Consider the following 24,712-nt stretch of genomic DNA (forward strand, 5'->3'; position numbering starts at 1 on the left):
TGAATAACCCCTGCGGCAGGACCGCTAGATAAAGGGTCTTTTTTGGTTCCACATGAATTTAAAGGTATTTTTCTTCTAATTCTGTGAAGAATGTCAATGGTATTTTAATGGGAATAGCAATGAATCTATAAATTATCTTGGGCACTATGGCCGTTTTCACGATATTTATTCTTCCTATCCATGATACTGAAATGTTTTACCATTTGTTTGTGTCCTCACTTATTTCCGTGAGCAGTGGTTTATAGTTCTCCTTGATAAGATCCTTGACTTCCTTTTTTAGCTGTATTTCTAGGTATTTTATTCTCTTTGTAGCAATTATGAATGGTAGTTCATTCATGATTTGGCTCTCTGCTTGTCTATCATTGGTGTATGGGAATGTTTATAATTTTTGCATATTGATTTTGTATCCTGAGACTTTGCTGAAGTTGCTTATCAGCTTAAGAAGCTTTTGGGCTGAGATTATGGGGTTTTCTAGATACAGGATCATGTCAACTGTGAACAGAGCTGGTTTGACTTCCTCTCTTCCCATTTGAATATCCTTTATTTCTTTTTCTTGCCTGATTGTTTTGGCCAGAAATTCCCATACTGTGTTGAATAGGAGTAGTGAGAGAGGGCATCATTTTCTTGTGCTGGTTTTCAAGATGAATACTTCCAACTTTTGTCCATTCAGTATAATATTGGCTGTGGGTTTGCCATAAATGGCACTAATTATTTTGAGGTATGTTCCATTAATATTTAATTTATTGAGAGTTTTTACTATGAAGGTATGTTGAATTTTATCAAAGGCCTTTTCTGCTTCTATTGAGATAATAATGTGGTTTTTCTTTAGTTCTGTTTATGTGATGATTTACATTTATTGATTTGTGTATGTTGAACCAGCCTTGCATCCTGAGATGAAGCCTATTTGATCATCATAGATAAGCTTTTTGATGTGCTTCTGAATTCACGTTGCCTGTATTTTATTGAATATTTTCACATTGATGTTCATCAGGGATATTGGCTTGAAGTTTTCTTTTCTCATTGTATCTCTGCCAGTTTTTGGTATTAGAATATGGCTGGCCTCATAAAATTAGTTAGGGAGGAGTCTCTCCTTTTAGTTGCTTGGAATAGTTTCAGAAGAAATTGTCCCAGCTCTCTTTGTACCTCTGGTAGAATTCAGCTCTCAATCCATCTGGTCCTGGGCTTTTGTTTTGGTTGGTAGGTTATTTATTACTGCCTCAATTTCAGAACTCGTTATTGTTCTATTGAGGGATTCAACTGCTTCCAGATTCAGTCCTGAGAGGGTGTATGTGCCCAGGAATTTATCCATTTCTTCTCAGTTTTCTAGTTTATTTGCATAGAGGTGTTTATAGTATTCTCTGATGGTTGTTTATATTTCTGTGAAGTCAGTGGTTATATCCCCTATATCATTTTTTGTGTCTATTTTATTCTTCCTTCTTTTTTCTTGATTCTATCTGTTTTAGCAGACTATATATTTTGTTATAATTTTTTTTAAAAAAATCAGCTCCTGGGTTCATTAATTTTTTGAAAGGTTCTTCGTGTCTCTATCTCTTTCAATTACACTCTGATCTTGGGTATTTTTTGTCTTCTGCTAGCCTTGGGGTTTGTTTGCTCTTGGTTCTCTAGTTCTTTTAGTTGTGATGTTAGGGTGTCAATTGGAGATCTGTCTAGCTTTTTGATGTTGGTATCCAGTGCTATAAATTTTCCTCTGAACACGGCTTTAGCTGTGTCCCAGAGATTCTGGTATGTTGTCTCTTTGTTCTCACTGGTATCAAAGAACTTGATTTCTGCCTTAATTTCATTATTTACCCAGGAGACACTCAAGAGAAGATTATTCAATTTACATGTAGTTGTGTGGTATTGAGTGAGTTTTAGAATTTTGAGTTCTAATTTGATTGTGTTGTGGTCTCAGAGACTGTTTGCTACGATGTCAGCTATTTTATATACCTGATAAGTGTTTTACTTCCAATTATGTGATTGATTTTAGAGTAAGTGCCATGTGGCACTGAGAAGTCTGTTTGTTCTGTTGTTTTGGGGTGGAGAGTTCTGTAGATATCTGTCATGTCCACTTGATTCAGAGCTGAGTTAAAGTCCTGAATATCCTTGTTGATTTTCTGTCTCAATGATCTGTCTAATATTGACAGTGGAATGTTAATTTCTCCCACTATTATTGTGTGGAAGTCTAAGTCTCTTCATAGATCTCTAAGAACTTATTTTATGAATCTAGATGCTCCTGTATTGGGTGCATATTTAAGATAGTTAGCTCTTCTTGTTGAATTGATCTCTTTGCATCATGTAATGCCCTTATTTGTCTTTTTAAATCTTTGTTGGTTTAAAGTCTGTTTTTTCAGAAACTAGGATTGCAACCCCTGCTTTTTTCTGCTTTCCATTATCTTGGTAAATTTTTCTTCATCCCTTTATTTTGAGCCTGTGTGTGTCTTTGCATTTGAGATGGGTCTCTTGAATACAGCACACTGATGGATTTTGACTCCTTATCTAACTTGCCATTCTGTGCCTTTCAATTCGGGCAGTTAACTCATTTACATTTAAGGTTAATATTGTTATGTGTGAATTTGATCCTGTCATCATGATGCTAGCTATTTATTTTGCAAACTTGTTGATGTAGTTGCTTCATAGTGTCATTGATCTATGTACTTCAGTGTGTTTTTGCAGTGGCTGGTAATGGTTTTTTTTTTCTTTCCATATTAAGTGCTTTCTTCAGAAGCTCTTGCAAGGCAGGATTGGTGGTGATGAATTTCCTCAGCATGTGCTTGTCTGAAAAAGATTTTATTTCTCCTTCACTTATGAAGTTTAATTTGGCCAGATATGAAATTCTGGGTTGGAAATTCTTTTCTTTAATAATGTTGGATATTGGCCTCCAATCTCTTTTGGCTTATAGAGTTTCTGCTGAGAGCTTCACTGTTAGTCTTATGGGCTTCCGTTTGTAGGTGACCTGGCCTTTCTTTCTGGCTGCCTTAACATTTTTTCCTTCATTCCAACCTTGGAGAATCTGATAGATTTTGTGTCTTTGGGTTGATCTTCTCATGGAGTATCTTATTGGGGTCCTCTGGATTTCCTGAATTTGAATGTCAGCCTGTCTTGTTAGGTTGGGGAAGTTCTCCTGGATGATATCCTGAAGTATGTTTTCTAGCTTGGTTCCATTCTCCCCATCTCTTTCAGGTACTGCAATCAGTCATAGATTTGGTCTTTTTACATAATCCCATAGTTCTTGGAGATTTTGTTCTTTTCTTTTCATTCTTGTTTCTCTAATTTTGTCTGCCTGTCTTATTTCAGCAAGATAATCTTCAAGCTATAAAATTCTTTACTCTGCTTAGTAGATTTGATTATTAATACTTGTGGTTGCATTGTGAAGTTCTCATGTTGTGTTTTTCAGCTCCATCAGGTTATTTGTGTTCCTCTCTAAACTGGTTATTCTGTTTAAAATCTCCTGTAATGTTTTATAAAGTTCTTAGCTTCTTTGCATTGGGTTAGAACATGCTCCTTTAGCTCAGCAAAATTTGTTATTATCCACCTTCTGTAACTTACTTCTGTCAGTTCATCCATCTCAGCCTCCACCCACTTCTGTGCCCTTGCTGGAGAGGTGTTGTGAATATTTGGAGGAAAAGAGGCACTCTGTTCTTTTGAGTTTTCAGCGTTTTTTTCATTGATTTGTTCTCATCTTAATGAGTTTATCTAGCTTCATCTTTGAGGTTGCTAACCTTTCTTTGGATGGGGTTTTTGTGGGGACTTTTTTGTTGATGCTGTTGTTGTTGCTTTCTGTTTGACTGTTTTTCTTTTAACAGTCAGGCCCCTCTTCCATAGGGCTGCTGAAGTTTGCTGGGGTTCCATTCCAGAACCTATTCACCTGGGTTCATCCTGCACCTGAAGGTGTAATGCATTGTTATTCAATCTTTGTGTCGAGGAATTCCTTCTTTTCTTTTTGTCTTCATTTCCTGCTTCTCCCTTCCCCCTCTTCCCCACCATCCCTGTAGCCAATGGAGGACTGTATTAGTCAGCTTGGGCTTCATAGCAAAATGCCACAGTCTGGGTGGCTTATACAACATATATTTGTTTCTCACAATTTTCGATGCTGGGAAGGTCAAGGTCAATGTGCCAGCCAGGTAGGTTTCATTCTGAGGCCTCTTCTTTTGTGTTATAGACTGCTGCCATATTGCTGTGTGCTTGCAAAACTTCTTTTAGTGTTTACTGAGAGCAAGCATGCCCTTTGATGTCTCTTCCTATAAGGACATTAATCCTATTGGATCAGAGCCTCAACCTTATGATCTCATGTAACTTCAATTACTCCTATAGAGGCCTCATCTCCAAATACAGTCAACTGGAGTTTAGAATTTAAACATTTGAATCTAGGGGAACACAAACATTCAGTCTGTGATGGAAACCAGGTCTAGGAATATTGGTAAAGATAATATTGCTATTGCTACCATCTTATTTAAGATTATTTCTGTCTCTTGCTTGAATAATGTGAAAGTTTATAAAGTGATCTACAATCTTTCTTTCTTCCATTCTATCCTCATAAGTGCCTTGGATTGATCATAATATTTAAACTTGATAATTTACTTCCATGCCAAACACTTCAGTGGTTCTTCTCAATGAGGTACAAATTGCATAGCGTGGTACATAAAGGCCTTCATCATCAATCTGTTTTTTTTTTTTTTTTTTTTTTTTGCTTAACTGTATGGCATAACACATAGAGTGCCCCTCATGCAACATATGACACAATTCTATTGATAAAAGAATAATTCCTCAAAGTACCTTGGTTTTATTTCTTTATTTGTGTTTTGTCTTTGGAAAACCTCTTTATTGAAAGATGTCTATATGTCATTATGTTCTTAGCTCATGTTGTCACATCTATGAAGTCTCATCTCTTGTTCCTATAGAGCTTGACAGTTTTTTTTCTTTCTCTAACTTTTTAATTTCTTAATTGTTAATATTTTAAAATATGTATAGTGTCTCATTCCATCACCTAGACTGGGGTGCAGTGGTACAATCATAGCTTGCTCTGGTCTTGAACATCTGGGCTCAAGTGATCTGCTGAGACCAGTTTGATCGGGGAGACCCTAACCCAGTGGTGCTAGAAGAATTAAAAACACACACACAGAAATATAGAGGTGTGAAGTGGGAAATCAGGGGTCTCACAGCCTTCAGAGCTGAGAGCCCCAAACAGAGATTTAGCCATGTATTTATTAACAGCAAGCCAGTCATTAGCATTGCTTCTATAGATATTAAATTAACTAAAAGTATCCCTTATGGGAAATGAAGGGATGGGCCAAATTAAAGGAATAGGTTGGGCTAGTTAACTGTAGCAGGAGCATGTCCTTACGGCACAAATCGCATGCGATTGTCTGTGGCTTAAGAATGCCTTTAAGCAGTTTTCTGCCCTGGGCGGGCCTGGTGTTCCTTGCCCTCATTCCGGTAAACCCACCACCTTCCAGCATGGGCGTTATGGCCATGATGAACATGTCACAGTGCTGCAGAGATTTTGTTTATGGCCAGTTTTGGGGCCAGTTTATGGCCAGATTTTGGGGGACTTGTTCCCAACAGTGATCCTCCTGCCTCAGCCTCCTAAGTAGCTAGGAGGCTACTGCTCCACCTCTCCTGGCTACATTTTGTTTTTTGGAGAGACGGGGTCTCACTATGTTGCCCTGGCTGGTATAGAACTCTTGGGCTCAAGTAATCCTCCTGCCTTGGACTCCAAAATGCTGGGATTATAGACATGAGTCACCACACCTGTCCCACCTGTCTGCCACTTTTCTTTGAAGACCTACTCATATATGCATCTTTCATAGCATCTGAAGTATTGTATCACACTTTTAATATCCTTGTTATTTTATTAGACTATGTTCCTTAAAGATTGAGGCATGTCTATTTCATTTTGTTATTTATAGCATCCTGCACAGTGTCTGACACTTATTAAACATTTGCTGAATTGGTGATGAAATTAATTAATTTAGGGGAGCTTACTTAGTTCCAACTGCTATCCTAAGTGACTATATAGATAGATATGGAGTGAATATTATATAAATATTAAACAAAAGGTCTCTGCCTTCAAGGTGGTTATTGTTTAGTGGAGAAGAGGACATGTATATGAATAAATAGAGTAACAGTAAAAAGTAGTTTGCTATATAGAACATGTTATGGTATTTGAAAGGAAGGAGAAATTACTCAAGATGTTTCTTAGGACTGTCAGGTTTTACATGGTGTTAAAAGATGAAGTTACATACTTCACTATTAAAAAATTCCTGTTCAAAAGAAAACAAAAGAATAAAGTACAGAAATCAAACTACCCCTTCCACAAGACTAATAAGTACCTGTAACTGTGAAAACAGAGAGAGGGAGGGAGGGAGAGAGAGAGAGAGAGAAAGAGAGAAACAGAGACAGTTACAGAAATGATCAAAGAATTATAGATACAGTGAAAACATAGTAAAGATGCAACAACTACCAAATATAGTCATGTAGTCTAACAAAGTTCTTCTTGTTAATCATTGTAGCAAGGCTACATGTATGCACATAACTGGAAAAACTGGAGCAACTCAGAATGGAATGAGGTGTGTGTGGGGGTACTTGTTATAGAATTTGGGCTCATGTTCAGTGATTTTAGAGAGGGTTCCTGGAGGCTCAATTGTTCTGGGTTTTGGTACTATCAGATAATAATGTATCTTAATTTTTTATTTAGGGGGCGGAAGAAAGGAAGTGAGGCCAGAGTTGTCATTAGTAGCGAAGCAGTTTTCATTCAATTTACCCAGGAGAGAGAGCTATTTGGCTTTTTTGTCTTGTTTTGGGAAGGATCAGCATTCATTTCTTGTGGTTACTGCAACAAATTTGTTAGTTTAAACCAACAGAAATTTACTTTCCCACAGTTCTGGTAGCCACAAATCCAAAATCAGTTTCACTGAGCTAAAATCTAGATGTCAGTAGAATTGTGCTTCCTCTCTCCAGAGGCTCTGCCTCTTCTAACTCATGGTGGCTACTGGCAGTCCTTGGCTTGTGGCCACATCACTCAAATATCTACCAGATATCGTCTTCACACTGCCTTCTCCTCTGTGTTCCTGTGTCAAATCTCCTCTATCTCTCTTATACAAATACACGAGATGACATTTTAGACTCATCTGGATAGTCCATAATAATTTTCTCATCTCAAGATCCTTATCTTAATCTCATCTGCAAAGACCTTTTTTCTTTTCCAAATAAAGTAACATTTGCAGGTTATAGGGATTAGAATAAGAGGGTACTATTTAGTCCACTAGAGTGTCCTTTTGTTTTCTTGGCATTCAGATATAATTATGAAATAGTATTGTTTTTATCTTTCTCTATCATAGTCACTGTCATGGCCATTTCTTATGTCGCATGGGGAAGACCATATTTAATTCTCTGTTACTAGCTGTCAGTTATAGAACCAGTTTTTTTCATTCTCAGGACAGAACACAGGACTGATAAATTCAAGCACAATGAAATAAAAGAGAACATATATTTAATACAATAAAAGAGATTAAGAGCAAAGGAAAATATACAATGACCATCTAACAGGAAAAGTTGGTATCTCTGAACAAGTAACAAAATAAGAAAAAAAAGTATTGTAAGTTATAACTCAAGACAAATATGCAAGAATAAAATCAGACTTGAATCAAAAAATGCTAAGAAAATAATTGGCATCCAGTGGTCAATGCCAAAATTTTGTTGGACACTACAGATAAAAAATGAGGTATACATAAAAAATATGCAAAGTCACTTATAAATGAAAATGTCAAGCTGAACTTATACTTTCTAAGAATAATTTTCAAAGCTAGAGAAAAGTGGACAAATACTTATATAGTCCTGTAGGAACTACAGTGCAATTCAAGAATGTTTAAATGCAGCGAAAACAAAATTTGAACAGGAAAAAATTCAGATAATATAGTATTATGTTGGTTTATTTTATATGTCACTTGACTGGGCCACAGGATGCCCCAATATTTAGGCTAACATAATTCTGGGTGTTTCTGTTTGGATAATTTTGAATGAGATTAACATTTATTTTATTAAAAGAGCTATTTAAAAAAAATTTGGAAAATAGAGCTTTATTTCCCTTAAAGGATTACAGCCTGCATGCAAGGTGGCCATTCTGACAGACTGGAAAGCATAGTCTCCAGTCAGAAAACAGAAACAGACACTTCAATAAAGGGGCAAAGGGATTGAAAATTTATCTCAGAATGGGGTGTCCAAATATACATATGTAATAAGCTACAAGAGAAGTCGTGAATATTTATGAAAAAGGAAAGGTTCATGTGCAATTGCGCTTCATGCCCCTTCATGGGTCCCATGTACAAAAAATGGTAGTTAGCATGATCCCAGCATGGAGTTTTGGACTCTCTGATGTCAAAAGATTAAGCAGAGGACATGAAAATCTTTATTGTGCATTCTCCATAGACTGGCCAGAACCACTCTGTGTCTAGTAGTCTTTTATCAGGCAAAAATGCTGTGCAGTTGTAACAAAGCTGCAAAAGAGAGGAGCAGCATCAGGTAGTTGGTTGAAATCAGCGGTGCAGAAAGTCTTTTGAAAGGGCTGGTTTCTGTTTGGTCCTTAGAGAAGAAAGTCTAATGACAGTTAGTGAGGGAGAGGGTATAATGAGGCATGTCTTATCATGGCTAAGAACTTAGTTTTCAAAATTTCTCTGGGGTCCCTTTAGCCAAGGGAAGGCTTTTTCAGTCAGTTGGAGGGCTTAATTTTATTAATATTTTCATTTGTCATTTTCCTCCTTTTGGCCTGGATTTGTTAGAGGCAGCATCAGTGACCAAACTTGTATTTTGTCCCATATTTCGGTTGAGGTAGTGTGGCTACCTTCCCTGGGTCCATCCTGTTCCTCAGTGGGACCCGTATGGCCACGAGATTTAGAGTCAAAGGACTTACAACCAATTAAATGTTCCAGACCCAGCAGGAATGGAAGTGAGCAGGCACCAATCAACCCTTAAAATCTGTTAAGCAACATAGCAGCCAAAACCCAAAGCCAAAAAGCAAGGTTACAAGATTGAATTACCTATAAATTCTATGCAGTAACCTACTGTAGTCTTGGTCTTAGGTATATACTTGAAGCAATTAGCTATATAAAACATAAGAATTTTGCTAAAACTATTTAAGCTGAGGAATTTTAGAGACTTTTGTTATGCTTCAATGCTTTCTGTGATCTCTGTATTAATTTGCTCTAAGGTAGAAAATAAATTTTTTCATCCTAGCCCTATTTGCATAAGAGTTTAACATTTAAATTGATCGACTGAATAAGGCAAATTGTCCTCTACAATGTGAGTGTGTCTCTTCGTATCAAAGGCCTAAATAGAATAAAAATTTGACCCACCTCCTAGTAAGAGAGAATTCTCCTGTCTGAACGCCTTTGCACCAGAATGTCAGCTTCTCCTGGTTCTACAGCAACCTTCATACTTAAATGGGACATTAGCTCTACAGATCTAAGACTTGCCATCTACCATAATCGTGTGAGCCAGTTTCCTTCTTTCTTTCTTTCTTTCTCTTTCTTTCTTTCTTTCTTTCTTTCTTTCTTTCTTTCTTTCTTTCTTTCTCTCTCTCTCTCTCTCTTTCTTTCTTTTTCTTTTTCTCTCTCTCGCTCTTCCTTCCTTCCTTCCTTCCTTCCTTCCTTCCTTCCTTCCTTCCTTCCTTCCTTTCATTCTTTCTTTCGTCTATTTTTCTAGAGAATCCGAAGGAATACATACAGATTCCATAATCCTGACTTAAATTAGCAGGAGAGGTTCAGGCCAAATGGTTTGAGAAACTACACTGAAGGGTCTGAGGGTGATAATCTAACTCATTTAACTATAGGACAAGGCTAAAACTAATATAAGTATTATGGTTATAATATAGATGCACATTTTAAAGTGTGTGCTGAGTAAAAAAGATAAAAAGAACAAAAATCAACTGGAGGAGAAAGAACGAACCAGGGAGACAGTGTAAATATGCTAATTTCTCCATGTTTTAGAAGGATATGTATTAAAACTCACACAACAAATAATAGAAATTTGCTATATTTATAGTATAACCACTAAAATAAAAAATAAACTAAAACTGAGTGGTAGAGAGAATGAGAATATATAGATGTGGAAATATATGAATTTTATCTTTGTTCTTAGTAAATTAATATATATTACTAAAATAACAAAATAATGTATTCTAAAAGTTATACTTAAATGTAGCCACTAGAACAAAAATATAAATATATCAACAGAAACACAGACTATGTCAAACATTTAGTGGAAGGTTTTTAAAAAATCAATAAAAAATGAAGTATAACATAAAATATGATGACAGAACTGAAACCGAATATATTTTATACTTAGAAATAGAGATTGGTGAAATAAATCTATTTAAAATGTACTATTATAATGAAACACAAAGCAAAACCCAACTAATATGCTAAAAGAAGATAAATACCTAAAACAAAATTATCTACAAAGTTGATTTTAAAAACTTGTCTCAGAGCAAGACCGACTCTCTGCATGCCATTATTTGCAGAATTCAACAGAAGGCCCTGTTTTAGGAGTAAGGACCCATTATCTGATACCTACAGGACCACAAATCTCAACTAGCATGATTAACCCCAGAAGGCTTGACATACCTGCCAAACTCTTGTTACATTTCCTAGCTTCCATCCTCATAGCCATGTCACCTCTATCTAGCTTTGAATCACCAGAACTATTTTTGTTGTACCATTAGTCACCCCTATTTATATTAGCTCCAGGCAGTGGTATGCTGGTAAATGCTTCATAATAAGCTCTCTGAAATAAAGTGTGTATGTATATATACACATCTATATATACATATACATATATATATACATGCTTTATATATATACACATGTATTATATATATACACGTGTGTATATATATCTGATATATAATAAGCTCTCTGAAATAGTGTATATACTTTATTATACATACACATATGTGTATTTATATCTGATATATATACATATCAAAGTTTATAAAAATTTTACTAATAAGAAAGAGAAGCAATACACAATTTAAAAATACAAAAACACAATACTTTTTAAGTTCCACATACTTAATTGATTTTCATAGAATGCTTTTGTCAATTATTGCCAAATGCTCTCATATAGCCTATCTCTGTTTGAAATTCAAACATGATTTCACAAATGGAATTGCTTCCCAATCGTTTAACTCATTATCCAATAAATTTATTTTCTTTATATTTCATATGTGTTCTACTGTTAAACTAATTCTCACCTTCAAAAATATTATGTTGATTAAACTGAAACCTCTTTCACTTCAGCACTATACAAGACACCTGTATTAAATTTTACTCCATATTTTTATAAGTCTAGAAAATCAACAAAACACTGAATAAAGCCTTATCTGTTACATTTATCAATTTCTTGCTATTGTCTGTTTTAATCAACCAAACCAACATCACTGAACACAGAGTTTGGAAGAAGTGTGCAGTAGCTCACCACTGTATAATATTCCTATCATACAGATCAAATAGATGTAAATAACCCTCAAGAGTATAGATAACAGTAAAATGTAGTAACATTATTGGAAAGTAATTACTTTTGAATATTCTTTCCCCTCTTAACATGGTTTATTTAATTATAAGTTTACATAAGTTAACACTGAATAATGACCACATTTAGTAACTGGTTCATGAGATTCCTGAAAATTTCACACTTGGCTCTTGTGAGCTGCTAGAGTATGAGCCTTTTATGAGCTGACTCCAGCTCGCCACTGAACTCCAAAGTTGCTCCTCAAACTTAGGCACTCATTCCCATATGGCTCTTGTATATAATCTTTTCTGATCCATCCTGTATCCTGATCCATTGCTTAACTCTCTTTCATTCTGCCATCTGAAACTCAAGATAAGTCATCAGCAAAATTTCCTATATCACCAATCACTTTGGGATAGTATTTTAAAAAATTCATTCTCTGACACCCAGCATTTTCATGATGCCATTGTTTGTCCTGCAGCTCTCTCAAGTGGTGAATAATTTTCTCCTACAGTCCTTCTGCTACTGGGTCTAAATGTATGTAGGTAACTCCTCTTTATTGTGACTTTCATAACATATTTTCATCTTCCTGAAATGTTCAGCTTTAAATCTCATATCATCAAACTACACCTAAACAATCTCACTTGTAAATCCCAAGGCACTCCCAATAATTTCTTGAAAATAATAGTTCCCAATTCATTGTCCTTCTTCAACATGGAAGGAACGTACAAACATGCTGTCTAGTTCTATGATTCATGACCATAAATTTCAAGTAAACTTCTAATGCTACTCAGAAATCAGATTATAATTTCCTAGATTATTAATTCTACCATTCTCCAAGAGGCCTGCTTCTCACATTTACCTCCTCAAACTTCCAACACTATCTCCCCAATGCTTACTCTCTGCTAATGACCGTGCTTCCCACCTAGAAGGCAGAGGAAAAGGAGGAGAATGAGGAGGAGGAAAAGAAGAAGAAAGTAAAAGAATCAGAAAGTATCTCCTATAAGCTGCCAGCACCAAAACTGCCCATCTACCTGTATCTGTATTCCTGCTCTTACCAGAGATGAATTTTTCCTGTTCCTATCTACAATTTAAAGTTAAACACTCCACTTGTGTACTGGATCTCATCCTGTCTTGCCTACTCAAGGTCATTACCCCAAGAATTTTCTTCTCTTTCTGTCCTACATCATTAATTTTTCCCTTCATTTTGAGTCATTCCAATAAACATATAAACATAATGATATTTCTTCCCTCTTAAAAACTTTATAAATTATTTTACTTTGCCTCCAGTTATGGTTCAATTTCCCTTTTGTCCATTACAGAAAAATTTTTTGAAAGAATTTTGTCTGCTTACAGAGTTTTATTTCCTCCTTACTCTCACTAATCTCTTGAACACACAAGTCAGGAAATGACCTTCATATCTCCATAAATTACTCTTATTAGGGATACCAATGGTTCCTATATTGACAATTCCTATGGAAAATTCACAGTCCTCCTTTTACTTGACCTTTCAGTAGCTCTTGACACAATTGGTAATTTTGTCTTGGCTTTGATAATACTGACCTCATTTCCCTGCCTTTTTTTTTTTTTTTTGGTCAACTATTCTGTGTCTCCTTTGCTTGTTATGCTTGCTTTCATCTTCCTCATTTATTACTTCTGGAGTGTTCAAGGCTTTGTTTCAAACTTAGTCTTTTGATCTATTCTCACTCTCTATGTGACCTTTTCCAGTCTTAAGATTTTAAATTATCTATGCTGATCCTAACCAAAATTTTGTTACTAGCTCAGGATTAATACCTTGAACCTTAAATGTGGCTTATGATCTTTGGGTATCAAAAGGCAAATAAGGCTTATCATCTTTTACACTAAGCTGCTGATATTGATCCTCCCTCACCCAAACTTATATCTCCCATATCCTTTCCCTATTCAGGTGACAGTTGCTCATACCCTAAAGCTTGGTCATTTTTTACTCCTCTTTTCTTCTCATACTTCAACTCCATTGGCCAAATTCACATTTAGCTCTAGTTTCACAATATTGCTAAAATAAAATTTCTTCTCATTACTTCCAATGCTACCCCTTTGGTCTAAAGGCATCATCCTGAACTATTGTAGAAGACTCTCCTTAACTAGTCTATATTATCTACCCTTGATCCATTTCCTTCTATTCTGAACATAGCTACTATTAAAGATTAATTATTCACCAGATACATGTTGAAAACACCAAGACAGATCTTATTCTGAAATAATAAGGGTTGAAATTTGAAATTACTCCTTCATCTATGCAGAATAAATGTGTTAGCAAGCATAAAAACATTAATCTTCTTGTACATTCCCATCAAAACTCTTGAAAGACTAGGGTACATGATCAATGAACAGTAATATTTTGAAAGGAATACTTTTTTCTGAGCAGTAGGTCTCAATAGAAGGGTTAAAATATTTGTTAAACCATGCTGTAAACAGGCATGCTCTCCTCCAGCCTTTGTTGTTCCATTTGTAGAGCATAGGTTGGGTAGATTTAGCATAATTCTTAAGAACTCTAGGATTTTTGGAGTTGTAAATGAACACTGGGTTCAACTTAAAATCACCAACTGCATTAGCACCTAACAAGAGTCAGCCTGTCCTTTGAAGTTTTAAAGCCAGGCATTGACTTCTCTCTACCTATTAAAGTCCTAAATGGCAACTTCTAATATAAGGCCGTTTTGTCTACATGGAAAATTTGTTGTTGAGTGTAGCCACTGTTACCAGTGATCTTAGCTGGATCTTCTGAATAACTTACTGCAGCTTCTACATCAGCAGTTACTTCTTTGCTTTACACTTTTATGTTATGGAGAAAGCCTCTTTTCTTAAACATAATGAACCAACCTCTGCTAGCTTCAAACTTTCTTTTGAAGTTTCCTCAGCCTTCATAGAATTGAAGAGTTAGGGCCTTGCTCTAGTTTAGGCTTTGGCTTAAGGGAATATTGTGACTGGTTTGATAATCTGTTCATACCACTAAAACTTTCTCCATATCAACAATAAGGCTGTTCTACGTTTTTTTCATTCACGTGTTCACTGGAGTAGCTCTCTTATTTTCCTTCGAGAACTTTTCCCTTGCCTTCATAACTTGCCTAACTCTTCGGCACAAAAGGCCTAGCTTTCAGCCTATCTTGGCTTTGATATGTCTCTCTAGAGCTAGAAAAGCTAGCTTTGAAAAGCTAGAAATTATTAAGCTTAATCTATTTCTAGCTTTTGATTTAAAGTGAAAGATGTGAGACTCTTCCTTTTACTTGACCATTTAGAGGATATTGTAGAGTTATTAATTGCCTTAATTTAAATATGGTTGTGTTACAGGGAATAGGGAGGGCCAAAAAGAGAAAGAGAAACATGGGAATGACTGGCTGGTAGAGCAGTCAGAACACACAAAATGTTTATCAAGTTTGCTATCTTACATGAACAGTGTGTGGCATTCCAAAACAACTACAATAGTAACATCAAATATCATTTATCACAGATCTCCATAACAGATATAACAATAGTGAAAATGTATGAAAAAATTGTGAGAATTTCCATCATGTGACACAGAGACATGATATGAGCACATACTGTTGGAAAAATGGTGCAATAGACTTGCTCAATGCATTGTTGCTACAACCTGTCAATTTGTAACAACCACAATATTTGTGAAATACAATAAAGTAAAGCACTATAACATGAGGTATCCCTGTATAAAGATGTGCCATTTAATAGAGAGAGAAAAAGAAGCCACGTGAGGCTCATGCTCATTCCACTGTGTGTAAATTGGTTATCTGAGTCCTGCTTTTGAAATCAGAGTTTATAAGGAACCACAGGATATTCCATGTATTTGTGTAATTTCTGGAGTATATTATACAGGCACATTGTAATACAATTACATTGTAGGTGTGAATGTCTTGGTTTTGCATATTCAAACAATATTTTAAATTCTTACCCTTTTTATTTCCTTTACAATATTTCAACCTACAGTCCTTTTGATTTGGGATAATTTTCCTGTACTAAATGTCTTTAATTCAGTTAGTATATTATAATTTATGAATCCAGAGACTAGAGTTTTAAAAGATCATTGGAAATTTCACAAAGTAGATACATTGTAGGTAGAAAATTGAGTTATTTTTGTTACTACTTTCTGTAAACCATGGGACACAATAAAACAAAGGTTAGATAGTGGTATAAGAATTTATAATTTTGTATCCAGTGAAGCCTAGATTTTTATGGAGGAATTATAAACAGGAGATTTGAACACATTACTTTGCCAGAATTTTCTCCTTGGTACATTAGTCATAGAGTTCTTTAGATATAAGAGAATACTTGTAGTTTAGCAATATTCTGTCATAGCATATATTAATACTTCATTACATTTTCAAATTGTCATTTTAAACAGTATTTTCACAGGACATAATTTATACTTCGTACTACTTTATGAGATTATGCACTCATATCAGCTTTTCAGAAACAGAACATTTCTACCTACAAGAATATGAAGTACCTTTGATTTTTTTTCAAAGTTCAGAGAACATTTTTTCTCATTAGATGTTCTCCAATGTCCTTAACTCTGACATGCTTTCAATTTTCTTTGCATGCTGAGAAGGATCAAAGCCAATATTTTTGTCACTCTGGTATGTGTCCTGAGTTTCTGTTCCTAAAAAAGTAAAATTCCCTTAAAATAAAATGTCACAATGAAGTTGGTTAAAATTATAGAGTTTTAATTTTAAGACAACTAATTTTCACTAAAGCCTTCTACAATTTTTTTTCTTACTTTTCCTAGGTTTTCTCTGCTGAAACATAATAGAAACCTTGCCATTTGTATGTACATATTTTAAATTAACCTATATTGTATTTCTGTAAAAAAATTACCTTTTAGTTTTTTTATATTATTCAAATTCTTAATTTTTAAAAAAGTTTACAAAGTACCTTTAGTTTTAATAGAGCAAATATTTTCTCCCATTCAGTGGTTGTCTATACCCTTTCATGATGATGTACTTTAAAGTCCAAAGCATTTTAATTTTGATAAACTTCAATTTACCTTTTTATTTTGTAGCTTGTCTTTTTTGTGTTGTTTCTAACGACACATCATTGTTGAATCCAAAGTTATGAAATTTACTCTTCTGCTTTCTTTTATGGGTTTTTATAGTTTTAGCACTTAAGTTTAGCCTCTGATCCATTTTGATTTAGTTTTGTATATCAAGTGTGCTAGGAGACCATCTTCATTCTTTTGCATGTGGATATGCAATTGTGTCAGAACCGTTTGTTCTGAACTGAATGGTGTTGGTACATTAACAATGAAAAAAAAATCCCTGCACTTTCTCTTTCTAGTCTTTCAATTGTAAACATTGACTTATTCTGAATATATCTCAATGAAACTGAAATATGTGATTCATATGCTGCTTCAAAACCACTTTACTCCTTAACATATTATTTTGCCTTTGCAATATAATAGCAATTTTATATAATACATATAGATAGGATTGTTTTGATAGTGACAAATTCAGAATCAGTAAGTCACTTTTATAAAGGAAAGATAAGTGAATAGTGATGGAATAGACTGAAGTACATTTATTTTTTGTATTGTAATTGCTTTGCTAAGTAATCAGTTACAAAGTTTTTGAATTAACTATAGAAATATTAAAAAACTGTTCTTTTGGGGATCAACTGATTAATCACAAGTTGCATCATTTATCAGTTTGATTTTTAAAAAGTTGCTGCTAAGTGGAGACAATAAAATAATTTATCTTTGTAGATATGAGAAATATTATAAACTTACGTGAATTTAGAAATAGTTTCTAAGGTAGAAAGAAAAAATACCTACCCCTGAATTTCATTTTGTTATTTATTCATCCAGTTTTATGACTATATTAGCGGATAAACTAGAAAAATTAACAAATTCTAGTTTTCTTTGTGAGAAGCAGAACCAGATGAGTCCCCCTTTGACTGTCACTGTTTGCTCGCAACTGCCAAATATAGTGGTGTTTTCTCAGACCTTATTTTGGGTCGAGTTCCTGAGATAAGAGACTCCAAAATGGAAATTTGTGTGTATGACTTTACTGAGTAGTTCTCCAGGGAATGATCTCTATTAGGAAATAAGGAAGGTAAGATTAGGCAGAGGAAGAAGTTTAACTGCTATACTGTTACTACAAAGGCCTCAGCCAATTTCATAGCAAGCTCTGAAGCTGGAGCCAGGGTTTGTACTCACTTATTAGCAAGTCCTCGGATGTGAGATGCCTCTGCAGAAGGGGCATAACCTTGGACAAGGCAGCAATCTTTGGGCAAGGACAATTATTTGGGGATGGAGTTAAGTATGAGCCATTGGAAAGCAGTCTTTCTAGCAGCTAGGTGAATTAGGACCTTGCTTCTAAGAAATACCAAGCAGCATGCCACCTCAGCAATATACATTTCCAATCCCCCTTTGCGCTACTCAGATCTATATATTAACTTCATTCTTTCTGGAAATATCTCCTATATCATTCTTGTTTCTTAGAGAAACATACAGAAATAATATTAGTAGGAGTAACTACAGCCCTGTCACTGTCAAGTGGTTTCTGGGCCATGATGACACTTATTATCTTCTTCCACTACTACTTTCTATATGCTAACAGCTCTGCTGGTGTATTTGTCTTACCTGGCGGGGTAATCCATAGCCTCATCCTTAAAAGCTTTGAGCTACCATGTATTTGTGTTGTGTTATAGGCTGTAGCAAGATCTGTAATTCTGAAAAGAATCTGCAATTGAGAATGCTTCTTGGATGAATTTGTGATAATCCATTGTTATCCTTCAGGATCTCTCTGGGCTTTTGTTGTAGACAAATTCATGAATTAATTGGGGATAAAAATGGTGGCTACTACCACCGCACCCTTTTAGATCTTTAAGTGTTGCATTAATTTCTGCTATTTTCGCCAGGAAGTGACATTGTTTTTGGCTTCCTGACTTGACAGGTGGGCAGTTTCAAAGCTGCAGATTGGCCTTCTGTACTGTGACAGAACTTACCCCATAATCCAGGTAACAATGTGAGGATTCTTCCAAGCACCAAGTATGGCCATTTCAATTACACATTTGTAAATTGATTATATATCTATTGGGTGAGTCCTAAGACCTGGTGGTTCCACTCTGTACTGATCCTGGCTCAGGATTACCTTTAGTACTTGCCCACCATTAAGTTTCCATTGTAACTGAAATTTGTGTTCTAGATACTAATGTTGACTTGGACTCTAACAGTCCTTAGGGTCTTTAAATACTCTTAATACATTTTCTTTTAGTACATTTACCCTTTGGAGAAGACTAGGGAAATATTTATCAAGTACACTTTTTTTACAGTTTTGTAAGATTCTTCCTATATGGGACTTGAAAGCTAGCTCAGATGCAGAAATTAAGCAAGGAATAGTGACTTCTTTTGTGGTGGCTACACTAAGCCTTTGATCTTTCATCCTGCATTTATTTTGGTCGTACACAGTGAAAACTACATCTGTTGATTTTCATCTATATTTTCTCTAGAGATGCTATGTTCTGTTAACTGTCTGCATGATGCCATACCAATAAGGTCCCCTTGTTGCCATTCAAAACTTTGGTGCTATTATGATAATTACGCCCAACTTGTTTATGAATTTTAGGTACTGTCACCTGATTTCTGTTATTTCAGGAATTTATTCCTTCCACTGCTTTCAGGTAGGCTAGTCTGGTAACAGCATCTTTCGTAGTCATCCCTCGTCCAAAGAGTAGACAACTGAACTGCTTGACAGTACTGATGACTTTCTCACCAGCACATTCTTTATTACTTTGATAAACAAGTTTTTTCTTGAATTTCTAATTATCTTGAAGAACATAACCATCTGATCAGGTTTCCAGTCTTATGTAGTTTATCCTCTTCTCTGAGTCTTTTCATGCATTCTTCTACCATCTCCTATGACTACACTGGCATTTCCAATTCACCTGTGGACCATTACTTTGTCCAACCTTCCAAGATCCATCCTAGCAGCATGCTAGCACTTTTCAGGATGTTTACATTTGTGTCATGGAAGAGTGCTTCCACATCAATAGACTCTCCCTAATCAGGTTTTTAGAGCCTTATGTTCTCTCCATGCTCCAGCACTCTCAGGATCCAGTCCCACACATACTCTGCCAGCTTCTTCTGGTACATTTTGGCTGGATCTTTCAGTTCCTGTGATATATAATTCCTGACCTCCTTTGGAAAGTCTAGCACTCCCATGGATTGGTTAATTTGTGACTTCATTCTCTTATTTCTGTGGTGGCCAGGAGAGGAGGGATGGGGGAAGAGTCTAAGAAGGTGCAGCATTGAATATCAGATCTTTTTCTACGACACTAAAGAGGTCTGCTAGCTTTCACACTCTGTCCTACATAGGTAATTAATTACCCTCTGCCACTCACTGACTTCCTTTGGAGCCTCCATGACATTTAGCAATCATCATATTCTGACTATTAAATAATGTACACAAGAAATATGAATAGGTCAGGTATTTAAATTGTAGCCAGTCTTATACAGCTAAGACATAAGCAGATAACAAAAGCTCTGTTACAGTTGAGGATTAAACCCAAAACTTGACTACTACTTACAGAATTTAAATGTAATTGAAATCATCTTAATTTGAAAGGAGTGGTTGTTTATTTCAATGAAATAGACTCTTGACCTAGATAAAGTATTGCTTCTTTGGGTTACCATGCTTCTTCCAGCTACTCGAAAACTTATAAAATATTTATTCACTACCATGTTGCCTCATACAGCATTGCTTCTGAACATGGTATTATAGCAAAGTACACCAAATAATGAGCTTATGCTAATGGAGTTCACTGGTCCTGCCCTATACTCTATCACTTAAAAGCAGCTGGCATTGCATAACGTAAGAGTGGCCAACTGGATATTTATTATGCCATTCAGAGACAGCATCCTGCAAAGTTGGGCTTCTGTCCTACAGGTTGTAGTATTTGTATTCAACTAGATAAATTTGACTGGATAAATCTAGTCAGAATATATGGGTTTGGAATCAAGGATTGGAAGTGGGAGAGATTCCTTTTACTGTTTCACTTAATAAACCACTTGAACAATTTTATTCCCTTTCTTGAATCTTGATTAATAGTGTTATTTTGCAAGGGATGAATGCTTTTATTAGGGAACATGACAATGGTTGACATGAACTTGAAGGTATATGGCTCTCTGGCTATCTGGGGCTCTCATGTCACTGAATCAACAAAGTAAGGAGTGATTAAATAAACTGGAGTGGAAGTTAGGTCTTTGCTACATAATGCAAGCAGGGAAAGCCATTACTAGAACTCAAGACATTCTTTTATGTACCACTTAATGTTTACATATTCAGTAGTAAAATTAATGAAAGACAAAATGATTTGGCAGTATCCGCTAATACAAAATATGTGCATTTCCTAGAATCCAGCAATTCTACTTCTTATTCTGTGTTGAAGTCAGTCAAGAAATTTCCACCATTATGAAGACAAGTGAAAAAGTCTCTTCTTCATTCACACCTGAAATATGATAATATAAAAATCTATATTTTCTCAGAGATATTCTCAAGCTTGGTTAGACTACTTAATTTACTAAGTGATGAAAGTATAACCTTAGTGTGGCTTAATTTTTCATTGCCAATTGATATACATTTGTCAATGTCAAGGATAAACTTATAGGAAATTAAGTAAGGTATGTTTTTTGAATTTGTGATGTACTTATTAACAGTAGATTAAATCAAAATAATAAAATCTGTATTGTTTATGATTTATCAGTTATATGATGAGTAGTATATAGTCTATTGTGGTCAGTGTGTATATATAACATAAACAATATATTAATCCAATTTTGTGTGAAAACTATTTTGGGACCTAGTAGCTTTCTTGGTCATAACCTTTCAAACAAACAAAATTTTTTAAATTAAATTTTTCCCTTAATTAAGAAAACAATTCCTCAATGTGTGATAGCAAATATCTTTTAACAGGTCATATATCATCAATGCTTTCTTTGAAGAAAGTACTGATACATCCATGAAGGCTTACAAATCTTTTCTTTCAAGTAGCTCACTCTTTGATCATTATTCTGTTGTTTGATATCTATTCTCTAGCATTTATCCATGACACATATTATTTGATTGTATTTAATAGTTTATTGGCAAATACTTTTGGTTTCCTTATAACTTTTTTCCCATTGCATTTTCATTGCAAAACCTGTACCTTGTTTAAATTCAGTAGTTCACTTTTATTGAGCCTACCAACAAGCAACAAAACATGGTTGGAGAAAAACACATTATGATAACTGGTCATACCTTAATTTATGACCAAGAGTAAGTGGTCATTCAGCATCTTATGGCAATCCTACCACAGATCTTTATTTCCTTCCCAGTTTTTAAGACGCTTTATGTTTAAACATTCATTCCTTGCCACAAAATTCTAATGAGTGTCTTGCCTTCCTCAGTCTCAGCTGATGACTCTGCTTTATAGTATAGAAAAAAGGTAAACCACTTTTTCATACAACAATATCTACTCTTCTATCTTCATGAGAACTCATGTATTTTGCTGAGGCAGTTAGCCCCCAAAGATGACCCTCAATAATTCCACCTATTGGCCTTATACATCACTGTGTAACCCCTGCTCAAATTGTACCAGGGATGTTCTGTGTGACCCATAGAATACACGAGTAGTGGTATGTCACTTATAAGATCAAATCATGAAAGTTATTACTTTCCTCCCACTGTCTTTCTCTCTCTCTTTCTCTAGTTTTCTAGAAGAAGCCAGGTCATGGGCAGTCTTATGGGATGACCCACAAGGTGAGGAAAAATAACTTCCTGCTAAGACACATGTGAGGGTGTTTAGATTGGATCCTATAGTCCCAGTCTTATTTTCAGAAACCATATTTATGGCTGACAGCTTAACCACAGCCTCATGAGAGACACCTCTGTAGCCAAGGCCCAGGCTGTACTTTGGCCCACTTTAGCCACAGCTGGAACTGCTGCAAGTCTTTGCGCCTGTTTCATAAAACCATTCTTTTTTCCTCCTAGGCTTCCTGGCTTGTGATGAAATGGGCTGCTGTGAAGTTTTGTGGTGATTAAAGTCTCAGCATTGTAATATTCTAAGCACATGGTAAGACTGTACATTCCAGTGCTCATTTGTTTGCATGGTATCAAGTGATTAAATCTGACCGACGAGTTATAAACAGAAATGATGTATGTCATGTCATTTCTTGTTTTGAGATTTTTATTACTGGTATTAAAACTTTCAGAGTTTCTTTTCCCTCTCATTTTACCATGACAATCAGCAACATTCCAGACAGATTTGCTCAGTCAGCCTGGATCCCAGAGGGAGAAGGATGTAGAGCAGAGTCCACAGCCTAACCATGTTGATAATGTACATAGTATGAAAAAGAGATACGTTTTTGTTACCTTAACTTACTGACATTAGGATATTTTTACTGTAGCATAACACTGATTGTTACTGACATAAGTAACATGTAAGCCAACAGAAAGCAGAAAAAAATCTAAACACCTCAAATGGAGAATAGCTTTTGAGGTGGTGTTAGTCTATTCCATCAAATATTATGACACTAAAAACACTGATTATGAAGACTGTGATAATATTGTGAATATAGGTAAAATATTATATACAATTATAGAACAAAATATTAAGTTGAAACTCAAAAAATGATATAAAATTGTATATGTTCAACACTATTTGATTATTATTTACTTCCAGAAACATTGTATAGTTATGGTTCCTTTCCCTTCTCACAGTGTTGTGGCCATGATGGGGTTAGTTCTTGCCACAAACTGTAGAAGAAGGTAGCTTTGGACTGCAGTATTTTATAGCTTGTGTAAGACCTTCAGCTTTCTTTCTTCTTCCTGTCACCATGATCATTTAGTAGCTCTGTCCTGGGTTGAAGAGGAGTGTCTCCTATCCATATTAAAATGGACACATAATATGACTGGAAAACAAAGATTTAAAATTTATTTTATGCCTCTTCACTATTTAAGCATATGCTAGTACACCCAGGCTGATATAGGATGGGAGCTAAGCTAGGAGGTTGCAAAGGCATAAGAATGATACAATTGACTTTGAGGACTTAGGGGGAAAGGGTGGGAAGGGGATGAGGGATAAAAGACTATAAATTGGGTTCAGTGTATACTCCTGGGGTGTTGGATGCATCAAAATCTCACAAATCACCACTAAAGAACTTACTCATGTAACCAAATGCCACCTGTTCCCCCAAAACCTATGGAAATAAAAAATGTGAAACAAACAAACAAACAAAAATTGGTCCCGAAATTAAAGTGTATAGCACTAACAAAATTTTTAATAATGTTTCAGTTGTTTATTTGGTAAAATAAAGATTGGAAAATTGGTGATTTATCTTATCTAATGGCAAAATATTTTGTAAAGCTTTCATCTGAGGTAACTGCAAATAGACTTACAAATCCAGGGCAAGATTTCTCAATATTCTTAGTACTATCGACATATGGGGCCAGAGAATTCTTTGTTGTTAGGAGTTGTCATTTACTGTAGGATGTTTAGTAGCAAACCTGACTTCTACTCACTAAATATCAGTAGGCTTCTATAGTTGTGAAAGCCAAAAATGTCCCAGAAAGTGCCAACCACCTTCCAGGGAGCAAAATTGCCTCAAACCACTACTCTAGTGAAGAGGTTAGAAAGGATAAAACTAATAGGGAGGGCTGATAATTTTTGTTGCCTTTAGCATGTTACAATTAAGAGATAATTAAATATGCTATAAAATTAGAAAGGAAACCAAAGTTAGAGGCCTTACAGAATTAGAAATTCAACCACTTATCAACTCCAAACATTGGTTTACATGTGAAAATAGTCACATCTGTAGGGTTCTCTTTAGATATATTTCTTTTTCTTTCTTCACTATAAGAAAACTATTTTAGGGCTGGGCGCGGTGGCTCACGCTTGTAATCCCAGCACTTTGGGAGGCCGAGGCGGGCGGATCACGAGGTCAGGAGATCGAGACCACGGTGAAACCCCGTCTCTACTAAAAAAAATACAAAAAATTAGTCAGGCGTGGTGGCGGGCACCTGTAGTCCCAGCTACGTGGGAGGCTGAGGCAGGAGAATGGTGTGAACCCGGGAGGCGGAGCTTGCAGTGAGCCGAGATTGCGCCACTGCACTCCAGCCTGGGTGACAGAGCTAGACTCCGTCTCAAAAAAAAAAAAAGAAAACTATTTTATTTATTTATTTTTATA

The 24,712-nt window shown here is 35.4% G+C and overlaps 1 long non-coding RNA gene across 2 annotated transcripts in view; it reads left to right on the forward strand.

The window, feature by feature from the left end:
* The first annotated feature begins 18,534 nt into the window (after window positions 1–18,534).
* Window positions 18,535–24,712, forward strand: part of LOC116810570 (uncharacterized) — a 150,814-nt gene continuing 144,636 nt past the window's right edge. Inside the window, exons 1-2 of one of the 2 annotated variants that reach the window (XR_009213993.1) lie at window positions 18,535–22,286; window positions 22,518–22,599. This is a non-coding gene — a long non-coding RNA (uncharacterized LOC116810570). The remainder of the gene's footprint in view (window positions 22,287–22,517; window positions 22,600–24,712) is intronic. The other variant, XR_009213994.1, reaches the window with a different exon arrangement.

The sequence above is a fragment of the Hylobates moloch genome, unplaced genomic scaffold (genome assembly GCF_009828535.3).
Source record: "Hylobates moloch isolate HMO894 unplaced genomic scaffold, HMol_V3 SCAFFOLD_1, whole genome shotgun sequence".
NCBI classification, from domain to species: domain Eukaryota; kingdom Metazoa; phylum Chordata; class Mammalia; order Primates; family Hylobatidae; genus Hylobates; species Hylobates moloch.